We start from the raw sequence: 13,934 nt of genomic DNA on the forward strand, positions 1-13,934 counted from the left end.
ACAATTCATTGGAAGAACTGATGCTGAGGCTCCAATATCCTGGCCACTTGATGCAATGAGCTGATTCAGGGGAAAAGACCCTGATGCAGGGAAATATTGAAGCCAAAGGGACAAGCAGGCAGCAGAGGATGAGACGGTTAGATAGCATCACTGACTCAATGGGCATGGATTTGAGCAAGCTGTGAGACAGTGAATGGCAGAGGGGCCTGGTGTGCTACAGTCCCGGGAGTTGCAAATAGTTGAGCATGACTTAGTGACTGAACAACAACTGCTTTGCATTCTGCTGCTGCTAAGTCGCTTCAGTCGTGTCCGACCCTGTGCGACCCCATAGACGGAAGCCCACCAGGCTCCCCCGTCCCTGGGATTCTCCAGGCAAGAACACTGGAGTGGGTTGCCATTTCCTTCTCCAATGCATGAAAGTGAAAAGTGAAAAGTGAAAAGGAAGTCGCTCAGTCGTGTCTGACTCCTAGCGACCCCACGGACTACAGCCCACCAGGCTCCTCCATCCATGGGACCTTCCAGGCAAGAGTACTGGAGTGGGGTGCCATTGCCTTCATACAGTAGGAAGTTAAAAGTGCTTTCAAGATTAATTCAAAACCAAGGAATACATAGATAACAGAAAAAGAGAGATTCTACAAATTTATTTTATTTTTTTATTATTATTTTATTTTATTTTTTATTCCAATTTGATTTTTAATTTTATTTTATTTTTAAACTTTACATAATTGTATTAGTTTTGCCAAATATCAAAGTGAATCCGCCACAGGTATACATGTGTTCCCCATCCTGAACCCTCCTTCCTCCTCCCTACAAATTTAGTGTGAAGAAAAAAGGGTATGTATGCATGACTGGCTAAATCACTAGCCACATGATAAAACTCATTCTATAGTCCCCCTCCCTTCCTGGAGGCCAGACTGACCCAAAGTTCCAACATTTAATATGTAATTGGCCTTTCTGGGAACAAGTTTCTACATCCTGAAGATATATGAGGGCCAATGATAAGTCGCATCATTAGCTCAACAATAATGTTCTTTGCTCAGAAAATCCCATGGGTTTTTGAAACCTTATGCCCTGGGAACCAGGGACAAGGACCAGGTATATTCTGTATTATATTACAATCATGTTTGCCAAAAGTATCATAAAATACATTAAGCTACGAAGCACTTGAGAAAAATCAATAGATAATAGAAGTAATGAACAGGTCAATTCATTCCTAATATACATTAACACAGTGTTAATTCTAAATAGTCTAGGTGCAAATTTATCTTTTACATGTGTCCAGTGTTTCAACACTTTTTAAAAAGACATTCTCATATACTACATCATTCTATTGTTATGTCCAGTAAGTATGAAAATCCCATTTTTATAGGTAAATTAAGATTTAATGACTTGCTTAAACTTGCAAAACTCTGTAGCAAATCTAGAGTCAAATGACTTCAAATTAAGTGATCTCCAGCTAACATCACAGTTTCCTCTTTAATGCCTTTGATTTTTATCTGATGGAATAGCATGCATTTTTGTGTTTATTATTTTGCTTCTATGCTTCCTCACTGTCATCAACAGGGATGAAATCATCTTTGCCTTCATATCCCTGCAGAGTCCTTTGGCCATAGCCAATTAATACTGCTGTTCCTTTGACCTGAAAAAAGGATGTTAATTTGGCTAACAAGCTCATAGTAAGATAGAAGCTAGCTGGAGAAGCTAACAGCAATTCAGTGGTTGTATTCCTTTCTCTTATGGAAGGCCTCCGCTGAACTTGATTTAATGCCAGCGCAGTACCACATAATGACTATTGCATTTTCCATTTCTATAGTGAACTAAAATAACATATCTTGAGTGTTAGAATGTAATAATCCATACATTATTATGTTTTATTGATAGGGTTTTGCATTCTGAAATCCATTCAAGCATATCCAGCCCCAAATACCTTTAACCGAATTTAATTCTGTGCATGAAAGTTAGTATATACATCATCACACTTTTTACCTAACTGTATAGCATTTAATTTCATGACTATAATGGAACTGTAGACATTAGCTCTATTTCCATATATTGCGTTGGAAAAAAATGAAATTTGCTTTTTAATATGATTGAGAGTGAATTGTTACACTATGACACAATGGAAACTAATACTCAGTTTTAAAAGATCCCTTAAAAATAAAGATGATGGATCAATTAAAGTCAGAAGGTTATAATTCATCAACCTGCATTTAGGCTAGCCGATGTTCTATGCAGGGCAAACAAAAAAGGTCTTTCTTTTATATTTTTAGTTAGTAATCAATTTTTATGTCTAGAATTTAAATAAGCATCTTTTTTTTCCCAATATATGCAAAGGCTATTCTGACATAGAAAGCATAGCAAAGTAAGACATATTGTGATAATTAACTGAATTATTCCTGGCATGCCATGAACAATTACAGGATTAATAACTACCCAACCAAATGGTGTTATGTTGGAATAAATTGACCGACAAAGTTTCTCAGTTAGGAAATGAAGCTCAGATAGATCATCAATAAAAACGACTGTGACGACCATACTTGTGAGAACCCTAATGTTTTACATTTTACAAAATATGGCCATGGCCACTGTGCTTAATGATTGGAAGAAGGTATTTAAAAATTCATTTAGACTATTTTGCCCTTTTTAATTGCCTGCTGAAAGACTTAATGTTTGATGGTTACTAATGTACCATACAATCTACACTTAATTAAATACCTGTAAGTTCTGAGAGCTGCTAAGAAACAGTGTTTCTAAATAAAGAAGAAAAGCAAAAGGAGAAAAAATAAGAAAAAAATAAGAACTGCAACGTGTTTGAAATATGTGGCTTGCCATATGCATCCATATTAAGAATGATACTGTCTGAAAAACAGAAATAATTTAGAGAATGAATGATGTCATATGCCACACTTTGAGATAATATATAGTCTAATGTGAGATTATATAAACTGCCTTTTGGATACATTTATTTAAAAATATGGGCTTCCCAGGTGCCTCAGTGGTAAAGAATCTGACTGCAAATGCCGAAGACACAAGTTTGATTGCTGGGTTTGAAAGATCCCTTGGAGAAGGAAATGGCAACCCTCTCCAGTATTCTTGCCTGAGAAATCCTATGGGCAGAAAATCCTGATGGGCTACAGTCAAGGGGTTCGCAAAGAGTCAGACATGACTTAGCAACTAAACAACAACATTAAAACATATGACTTGAAAGTAACTAAAGATAAGATATAGCACCCATATTTACATTTTATTGTTTATAGTTTTTGTTGATAGCTGTTAACTTTAAATCAGAAGAAGATGGCAGAAAAAAATGTCATGAGAGGAAAAAGAGTGAAGGAATAAAAGCTTGAGAGGTTGAAAATAACATATATGTATATGTCTAAAAATATTTTTGGACTAGTTTTGTTTCAGTTCAGTTCAGTTCATTCTCTCAGTCATGTCGGACTCTTTGCAACCCCATGAACCACAGCACGCCAGGCCTCCCTGTCCATCACCAACTCCTGGAGTTTACCCAAAGCCATGTTCATTGAGTCGGTAATGCCATCCAACCATCTCATCCTCTGTCATCCCCTTCTCCTCCTGCCCTCAATCTTTCCCAATATCAAGGTCTTTTCCAATGAGTCAGCTCTTTGCATCAGGTGGCCAAAGTACTGGAGTTTCAGCTTCAGCATCAGTCCTTCCAAGAACACCCAGGACTGATCTCCTTTAGGATGGGCTGGTTGGATCTCCTTGCAGTCCAAGGGACTCTCAAGAGTCTTCTCCAACACCACAGTTCAAAAGCATCAATTCTCTGGCACTCAGCTTTCTTCACAGTCCAATTATCACATCCATACATGACCACTGGAAAAACCATAGCCTTGACTGAATGGACCTTTGTTGGCAAAGTAATATCTCTGCTTTTTAATATGCTGTCTAGGTTGGTCATAACTTTCCTTCCAAGGAGTAAGTGTCTTTTAATTTCATGCCTGAGATCACCATCTGCAGTGATTTTGGAGCCCAGAAAAATAAAGTCAGACACTGTTTCCACTGTTTCCCCATCTATTCACCATGAAGTGATGGGGCCAGATGCCATGATCTTAGTTTTCTGAATGTTGAGCTTTAAGCCAACTTTTTCACTCTCCTCTTTCACTCTCATCAAGAGGCTTTTTAGTTCCTCTTCACTTTCTGCCATAAGGGTGGTGTCATCTGCATATCTGAGGTTATTGATATTTCTCCTGGCAATCTTGATTCCAGTTTGTGCTTCATCCAGCCCAGCGTTTCTCATGATGTACTCTTCATATAAGTTAAATAAGCAGGGTGACAATATACAACCTTGACATACTCCTTTTCCTGTTTGGAACCAGTCTGTTGTTCCATGTCCAGTTCTAACTTGCTTCCTGACATGCATACAGGTTTCTCAAGAGGCAGGTCAGGTGGTCTGGTATTCCCATCTCTTTCAGAATTTTCCACAGTTTATTGTGATCCACACAGTCGAAGGCTTTGGCATAGTCAATAAAGCAGAAATAGATGTTTTTCTGGAACTCTCTCGCTTTTTCGATGACCCAGATAATCATGATGGTGTGATCACTGACCTAGAGCCAGACATCCTGGAATGTGAAGTCAAGTGGGCCTTAGGAAGCATCACTACGAACAAAGCTAGTGGAGGTGATGGAATTCCAGTGGAGCTATTTCAAATCCTGGAAGATGATGGTGTGAAAGTGCTGCACTCAGTATACCAGCAAATCTGGAAAACTCAGCAGTGGCCACAGGACTGGAAAAGGTCAGTTTTCATTCCAATCTTAAAAAAAGGCAATGCCAAAGAATGCTCAAACTACTGTACAATTGCACTCATCTCACACACTAGTAATTTGGTTTATGGGGATGTAATAACTACAGGTATATGTTCCTGAAAATGGGAGGAATTAACTTGTAAACAAATTTGAGCCCTCCCTAGATATTTATTTTCCAATCATTTTTCAAATAAATTGCCTGGTCAAGTCATGAAATTTCTATATAATAAGAGTAGTATCACAGAACCATTCCTTAAGTTAGTTTCCTCATTTATAGTCTAAAGGTCATTGTCCCAAAGAAACTACTGTGAAAATACTTAAATGTGCACAGAGAATGAAAAACTTGAAAACTTAAAAATGTCTTCACCTTGTTGTAAAATTGATAGCAATCTTAACAACCAGTTCCAGAAGCTTGTCTCTGTGGCCTCCTCCCTCCACCTTGCCTTAAACATGCTGATTTCCCCAAAAGGACTGCTGATATCTGTCCTTACCCTGTCCATTCTCCCCACAGCCCAAGTCACAGCTTCACATAGAGCCTGTATGTCTCTGTCTCTCTCTTATTTTCTCCTCTTTTCTCTTCAATCAGTCCACTCGGATAACCCATAAACACTTCAAATTCAATGTGTTCAAAGCTAAAATTAATACCTCTGTCCCTCAAATCTCTTCTTCCATGCTCCCTATCAGTTCACCCTAGAGGCGCAGGTCTCTGCATCCTTATCCCTTACATCCAATGAGCCCCCTGGTCCCCTCACTGTGTCCCATCATCTGCCCTACTAACCACTTTCCCTACTTGATTTTCCACAACATCTTCTTAAAGGGCCTCCATGTCTCATGCTCACCCACTCCAACTCACATTCACATTATGATCAATACAACCTTCTGAGCTTTTTGCTTAAAACTCCAGAAGTTCAAGTATTCTCAGTATAAAATGCAAGTTCCACAAGGCCATCATGAACTGGGTCTTGCATTTCACTTCATCATCACATCCCTGAACTTCCTCTCTTGCCATTGGCTCAAGTCATACTGGCTTTCCAAAAGATTTCTGAATGTGCCATGCCCACTTATACGTCTGTCTCTTCATGGACCATTTTCTCTGTCCAAAAAGCCCTTGTCTTTCATTCTTCCTTGCTCACATCTCTGTTTAACTCTGACTGATAATAAAATCTAAGCTCAGAGACAACCTTTTCTAGAAAAACTTTCCTGACCCCGCTTCCATCCCAATCTGAGATAAAGGCTTCTCTGCTAATTGCATGGAGTTGCCTCTCCTAGAGCAGTTTTCAAAATATGATCACATTTGTAATGCTGTTGATGACATGAGGTTACCTATGCTAATTTTTTAAACACAACATGAGTATATTTAAATGAAAGTGGAAGTGTGAGTCCCTCAGTTGTATCCAACTCTTTGCAAACCTATGGACTGTAGCCCACTAGGCTCCTCTGTCTGTGGAATTCTCCAGGCAAGAATATTGGAGTGCGTTGCCATACTTCTATCTCCAGGGGGTCTCCCCATCCCAGGGATCAAACCCAGATTCCCCACATTGCAGGCAGATTCTTTACCGTCTGAGCCACAACCAAAATACAAAACACCATAGTAAACCAATGGCAATAAAATATGGTATTTCATTTGCACCACATGACGAATGTTTAACATCCTTACTCATAAATGAGTTTTTAGAAACCAGTAGGAAAGACATTGAAATTTCAAGGAAAATGAAAAAAAAAAAAAGAAGAAGAAAAAAAATGACACAAGTGACTGACATTATCACAATTACTAATCTTCCAGCCAAACACTGAACTCTCATTTCGCAAGCAGGTTCCACAGGAATCAGACTCTGAAATACAGGTGTGCATGCAGCAAGGTCACTGAAGGGTGTTTTCTGTCCTCAGAAAAAAGGATTGTGGGAAAGTAGAGGAAAGAGGATTGGACAGGGGCAGAAACTGAACTGTGTATTGATTCAATAACAAAAGCTTCAGCCAATCTTACAGGAGCTGTGAAGTTGGGATGTTCCTTGAGAGTTATCCCAAACTGGGGCAAGAGAAATAATCCTGGTATTGACCAATCAGTATATGCAGGCTTCCTCTAGGAGATGGGCTTCCTTATGTGAATTATGGGCAAGGACCAAAGAGAGATTCCGCTAAAAACTGTCAACCACCAACTTTCTCAGCTGCTGTGCTGATGGTATATGGGCAAGCACCATGAAATCCACTACAGTTCCCTGAAGACAAATACTTTTTCTCATTCACTTTTATGTACCCTGGGCTAGCAGAAACCCTGAAGTATAAGAGGCATTCAAAAATAAATGTTTATTGAATGAATGCATAGTATGAATTTTAGTTAAATTCATCTTTCTGAAAGCAATATGTGCGGCAGATACCTTATGTTCAATCTGAAAATAAAGACCAAAGAAAATACAAAGTGCAGAATGAATAGCTTTTAATCTAACTTCCGTCTCTTGGCTTCTTAGAAGACTCATAATGATCCTCTGTCTTTAATCTCTCCAACAAAATGAAAAGTTAAAAATACAGCAGCCGGGACTGAAGTACAGAGGGAAAGTCTTTGTATTAAAAGGGCATTCATATAGTTTTTTTTTTGAAGAAAATGTAAGGTTGCAGCATTCATAGTATCAGTTGAATCTCAGCATTCTCTCCTTATTCACATTGTGTTAAACAAGCTGATGGTGTGGTCAAGTGTAGCCTCTGATGGTTATATTAATAACTTGCACATAGGCAAATGAGATAGAACAAATAGGAAATGCAATGCTAGACTTTCTTTTTATGCTTAAATTTTATCGGAAAATAAAGAAAAATAGGAAAATGACACAAACTTGATTCAGGCTTACTAATATGCAGCATTAGCATTAGAGGTACAGGTGGCAAAGTCTAGGAGTCTTGATGCAACAGGGAGTGACTGATGGCAAAAGAAGATGAAGACTGGTAGCTTTCAGTGTTAGGATCTAAGAGATGAAGGTGTCAATGGATACACCATAAACGAAGTTAAAGCAGCACTGAGGATGATGCTAAGTGGTGGAGTGGAGAGAAGAAAACCTGTCAGGAGCTAAACTCCCTGCGGCTGGGGAAATGGGTCCTTTTGGATGAGGGTAATTACAAGATAACTGCAGTGATTTCAAAGTCTACAGGGAAGACTTGTAAATCAGCTCCTGAAAAGAAAGGCCTTATGCAGGAGAGAAAAGGTGAAAGTGCCCATTCTCCCTTATCTATAGGAGTCCAGTCAGCATTACACAGAAAAAAACAGATGCTATAGTCAGGCAAGATCCAAACCTCTAATTGTCTGAATGCTTCGATTTACACAAAAATCACACAGGAGTGCAATCAGTTTTGCTACAATATTTGTTTCAAAGGGTGAATTTGTTCCAACATTATTGGTATATTAGGTAACCATTGGAGCACAGTGCAGATTTCACCTGTGCTTATGCAAGATTTTATCTGGAAAAGGGTGAATTCCAAAAAGTTCACCCAACTGAACACATTGAAATATGCAAAAGGCACAGAAGCATATGCCTGAAACTTCTACCAGCTACCTCACTTCAGCATGTGTGTTATGAGCCAAACTCCTGTACATCTAGTATTACAAATGTCCACTCGATTTCAGGTAACTTTCTTTCCATTACTTGCTCGTAACACAAGCTGCAACCCTCCTGACACCACTTCCACAAGCAAACTTCAAGTCTTTTTCAGGGTAAAGGACCATTTCTATTGTAGCTCTGTATTTCTTGGCCATTGAACATATGTCAAACTCTACTACTGTGTTCACGAGCATCTTATCTTTTTCCAGTACGTCACTAATGAAGCTTTTAGCATTGTATTCCTTGTTCCACTTTTCTCGTATGACCTGAAGTTATTATTGTGTGGTTTAGTACAGTGCAGTAATTTACAAGAGCACATATATCACACGGCAGAAGTACTGACTATATTTGTTTAAAAGTGCCAAATCTCAGGGTTGCTTCCAAGATTTTGATGCATCACTATTACCAAGTTCAAGCTCATACTGGTCACCACACGCTGCTAAGTCACTTCAGTTATGTCCAACTCTGTGCGACCCCATAGACAGCAGCCCACCAGACTCCTCTGTCCCCGGGATTCTCTAGGCAAGAACACTGGAGTGGGTTGCCATTTCCTTCTCCAATGCATGCAGGCATGCTGAATCGCTTCAGTCATGTCTGACTCTGTGCAACCCCATGGACAGCAGCCCACCAGGCTCCTCTGTCCAAGGGATTCTCCAGGCAAGAACACTGGCGTGGGCTCACCACATAACAGGACAATTAATTGAGCGACGAATCGCTGGGGACAGGAATAATGACTTTATTTGGAAAGCCAGAAGACTGAGAGGGTGGTGTATTGGTGTCTCAAAGAACCATTTTGCCTGAGTTAGAATTCAGGTTTCTTTTATACTATTATAAAAAGGGGCAGTAAAATCAAACATTTCCTAGTTCCTCTCAGTCTCCTGAAGAAATATATTAATTTCTTCTTTCCTGCAGTCATTCATCGGCAGATCTGGTCTGGATATTTCCTGTGAGGTAAATAAAGAAATTTTAGCCTAATGCTCATTACCTGGGAGGCAGTGTTCCCATATAGGGACTGTTATACATAATTTAAGCTTATAGGAAAAAATCTCTTTCAGAGAAGGTTTTTCCCTATCACAAGAGGTTGGCTGGGGCCCATTGGGGTAGGAGCAGTGTAGTTGATAGCTGTTCTCTTTTCTTTTCCTATTGGGTTCCAAATAGATGAGTAATCTATTTTCAAACTTAGGGAAAATTAAGACATGGGGACTTAGCCAGTGGATGCTCTACCTTTAGACAGTAATTTGAAATGATCCAAAAATGAATTCTGAAAAATATAAAACTGACTGGGAAGTTACTCTCAGAGACAGTAGACACTATGGCATCAAGAAGAGAGTGGAGGCAGCGACTGGAGCACAGGAGGAATCTTGCCAGAAGTGGAATCTGACAGACCCTTCACCACGGGGCAACTCTGCTGCCCAGAGTCATTGATATTTGCTTGTTCTCCAAATCTCGGTTTCCAACCTCTATGCTTACTTTCTGAGTTACCCAATAACGTACTGGTAAAGTTCTCTATTTAGGAAGGCTGCACCTGCAGATAGAAGCCTGACACTAACTCCTCCTCAGATCTAACATTACAGCAAGCACTCTGATGATTCTGACCAAGGTGCTCTGTGGAATTCAGTTTGAGAATATTGTTCTTAAGTGGATCACAGAACTATTGTTTTGAAATAGTTCAATACTGTACTGTTTAAATTCGCCAGCCATTTTTTTTTTCTTTTTACTGAGATCTGTTCACTCAATCTTGAGAACCTTTTAAAAACTGTTAACTTTGTCATGTTCAGGAAGACATAGTTTTTCTGGAGACAGTCACATATTTTGGAGGTGGAGGGATGGGAGGCAGACAACTTTCTTCCCCCGCTTTCCTCAACTCTGATCATTTTTTTGGGTCAGAATATTAAAGTTTCCAGCTTTCTAAACCACCACATTTTATACTAACAGAAAAAAAGCCTGAATCAATGAAAAACAAAAAGGAATACAATCTTCTGATAAGATTTTTCTCATCAATATTAGTCATAGCCCCTGGAAAATAGAAATTTGGGAGTGATAAAATTTTATTTCTGAGTGAATCACATGTTTCCTACATTCTCCCCAGAAACACATTTCTCCTCCTTCAAAAGATTTCAACTTTTTAAAATCCAGAGACTTTGGGAGGTGGAAACCCAAATACAGTGAATTTGGCAATGTTTTATCAGTCAGTCTCTGTTTGAACTACTAACTTCACTGACTCGGAAAACTGCAGTCCACAGGGTCGCAGAGTTGGACACACAGTATGCGTTCAGTCGCTCAGTTGAGTCTGACTGTTCGCAACCCCATGGACTGTAGCCTGCCAGACTCCTCTGTCCATGGAATTCTCCAGGCAAGAATACTGGAGTGCATAGCCATTTCCTTCTCCAGGGATCTAACCTGGGGATTGAACCCAGGTCTTCCTCATTGCAGACATATTCTTCACTGTCTGAGCCACTAGGGAAGCCCATATATACTGTTTTTCCAGTGTAACTCTAATAATGCAACAAATAGCATAGTCTAATACTGGACAATGACCATAACTCCTCTAGGGAATTGATGCATTCGTGTAAAATTACATACTACTTCATTATCCACATAGTGTTTCAAAACAACCAACAAGCCTTATAAGTGGGACTCAGTTTCCTCACCTGTGAAATGAATTGGTTGCAATCAGCAATTTCCCTGGTCCATTCTATTTCTAACATTCTATTGTTTATACAAAAACTAACAGAAGTTCACTGTAAATATCCTTATTTCTTATTAAAAATGATTAATAACTTCATTAATTTATCATATAGTAAACTATTATCTGATTATTTTTTAAAAACACAAATCCTAATTTTCTGTTTCCAAGTTGACTTAAGTTAGAGTTCAGAGAATTTTTTATTGTAATCCTGTGCATTATAATCATTAATTTTACTGCCACTAAATATTCAAAGGTAATATGTTTTCAAAAAGCAGGTTATACAGCATAACTAACAGAATGGTAAGAAATCAAGTCACTAAACCATTACAGTGAGCCCTCAATTTTCCGGCAGTGGTAGTAAAATTGGTCATTTAGTGTAACTGAATTTCTAAGTTAATAGAATCATTACCTACCAGGTAATACATTAGAAGAACTGTGCTACATTCAATTAACAGATACTTTTAGTGAGAACAAACCAATTTACTTGTTTATGAAAAATTAGATAAAACTTAGAATAAGGTAAAAAGGTAGTAAACATGTCTTGAAGAGAAATTGTTTAGTTGTTTTTTAACAGACTTTATATTTTTTAGAGCAGTTTTAGGGTAACAGCAAAATTGAGTGGAAAGTCAGAGATTTCCCTCATTTACCCTGACCTCACACATGCATAGCCTCCCTCATTATCCACCTCCCTCACCAAAGTGGTACATTTATTACAACTTACGAACCTACATCGGACTCCCCAGTTGGTATAGTGGTAAAGAATCTTTTTGTCAATGCAGGAGATGCAAGAGACACAGAATCACTCCTTGGGTGGGGAAGATCCCCTGGAGGAGGAAATGGCAACCCACTCCAGTATTCTTGCCTGGAGAATTCCATGGGCAGAAGAGCCTGGCGGGCTACAGTCCATGGGGTTGCAAAGAGTCAGACATGACTGAGCGACGAAGCACACAGCAGAGGAACCCACACTGACACGTCTTCGTCATCCAGAGCCCACAGTTTACATTTGGGTTCTCTCTCGGTGCCACCCATTCAATGGGCTTGGACAAATGTGTAAGGACATGTGTCCATCACTGTCATACAGAGTATTGTCACTGCCCGAGACATCCTCTGTGCTCATCTACTCTTCCCTCTTTTCCTCTAACCTCTTGCAACCAATCTTGCCTTTTCCAGAATGTTTAGCAGTTGAAATTGTATGGTATGAAGCCTGCTCATGTTTGTAGAGGGCCTAGACCACCACTGGGGCCTCCTCACTCCAGTTCCAGAATCTTCACTGGACAGGGGTTTGGTGGTAATACAACCCATCATCTCAAGCCAGTGGACAGTTGCTCTATGGGTTAGAGAAAACATACATTTTCAATATCATTCAGGAGTGAAAGCCACTTAAGCATTATCCAGGGAAATATGCTGAGATCAAATCACTATCTACTTTTGATTAAAGCCCTCAGATCAAGTGAAGTCGTATTTTAAATTGTAGACTTCTGTCCATAAAAGAGGCAAATAATTTCTGTCTGGTAGAACAGATAACTCCAAAGATTATAGTCTATTACACTGCAATACATTCACTTTTTTTGAATATAAGCCAGAAATATTCATAACTTCCCTGATTAAATCATGTGCGCACACACACTCACACCCACCCCCAACACCTTCAAACACAGACTTTCTTTCTCAGATGCTCTTTGAACTGGTTGTACTGTCTTATCAATTCTCTCATTAATTAATGAGCTGGACAAAATTTCTGACACATGTTCATTTTATATTTGTGTGAGAGTCATCACACTGCCCTTTTGAAAAACAAAATTTAAAATTCACTCACTACAAATGCCTGTAACACATAACATGGTAAAGTCATGGTGCTGTGAGCCAAGTGGAACCAACAAATAAAAGTCATTCCCAGCCCTAGAGAATCTCACAATCTAATCCAACCGCAAACTTGAGAGCAGAGATAAGTGCGCTGGCCGAGGGTTGATGAAATTGCCAACGAACTGAAGGAATCTTACTTGTCCTGTCAGGATTTTTTAAAAAAGGATGATTTCAAAAAGAAATGGCAATTGGACCTAACGTTTAAATATATAATGGACTTTCAGAGTGTAGAGATATAAGGTTAATTTCTAAGATCAGCACATAATACAAAAATCACCCATAAACAAAATAACCTTACAGGAGACGTATATTCAACCACAAAGTGCATTTTGTATATCTAACCCTGCATGATACTAAGAACGTAAGGATGCCTAATATATATAGTAATGTAGGGGACATAATCTTAGCCACAAACTATATTCAGATATCTAATCTTTCAAATGCTTTGTTACCAGGAAAATATGAATAAAGATATGGCTTTTTCTGACCTTGAAGTGAAGTGAAGTCTCTCAGTCGTGTCCGACTCTTTGCGACCCCATGGACTGTAGCCTATCAGGCTCCTCTGTCCATGGGATTTTCCAGGCAAGAGTGCTGGAGTGGATTGCCATTTCCTTCTCCAGGGGATCTTCCCAACCCAGGAATTGAACCTGGGTCTCCTGCATTGCAGGCAGACGCTTTACCGCCTGAGCCACCAAGGAAGCCCCTTACTACTACTACTGCTAAGTCACTTCAGTCGTGTCCGACTCTGTGCAACTCCATAGACGGCAGCCCACCAGGCCCCTCCATCCATGGGATTTTCCAGGCAAGGGTACTGGAGTGGGGTGTCATCGCCTTCTCCGAGATTATTTCTATAGACCAGTACTTTTACCTCTTCATTAGGCATTGTTTCTCTATAAATGGCTCTGCAAATAAAGGCTATCTCAACCAATTTCATGGCCAACTGAACAAAACATCTCATTTCTTCATTAATGGTCAGGGAGATATTAAAATTACTCACATAATGATTCCCATTGGCTTTAGCCGTCAGACATT

The 13,934-nt window shown here is 39.3% G+C and overlaps 1 non-coding gene across 1 annotated transcript; it reads right to left on the reverse strand.

Annotated features, from left to right (window-relative positions):
• Positions 1–13,528: 13,528 nt before the first annotated feature.
• Positions 13,529–13,600, reverse strand: TRNAC-GCA (transfer RNA cysteine (anticodon GCA)). The gene has a single exon. It is a non-coding gene; the product is annotated as a tRNA-Cys (tRNA).
• Positions 13,601–13,934: the final 334 nt, after the last annotated feature.

The sequence above is a fragment of the Bubalus kerabau genome, chromosome 12 (genome assembly GCF_029407905.1).
Source record: "Bubalus kerabau isolate K-KA32 ecotype Philippines breed swamp buffalo chromosome 12, PCC_UOA_SB_1v2, whole genome shotgun sequence".
Taxonomy (NCBI): Eukaryota; Metazoa; Chordata; class Mammalia; order Artiodactyla; family Bovidae; genus Bubalus; species Bubalus kerabau.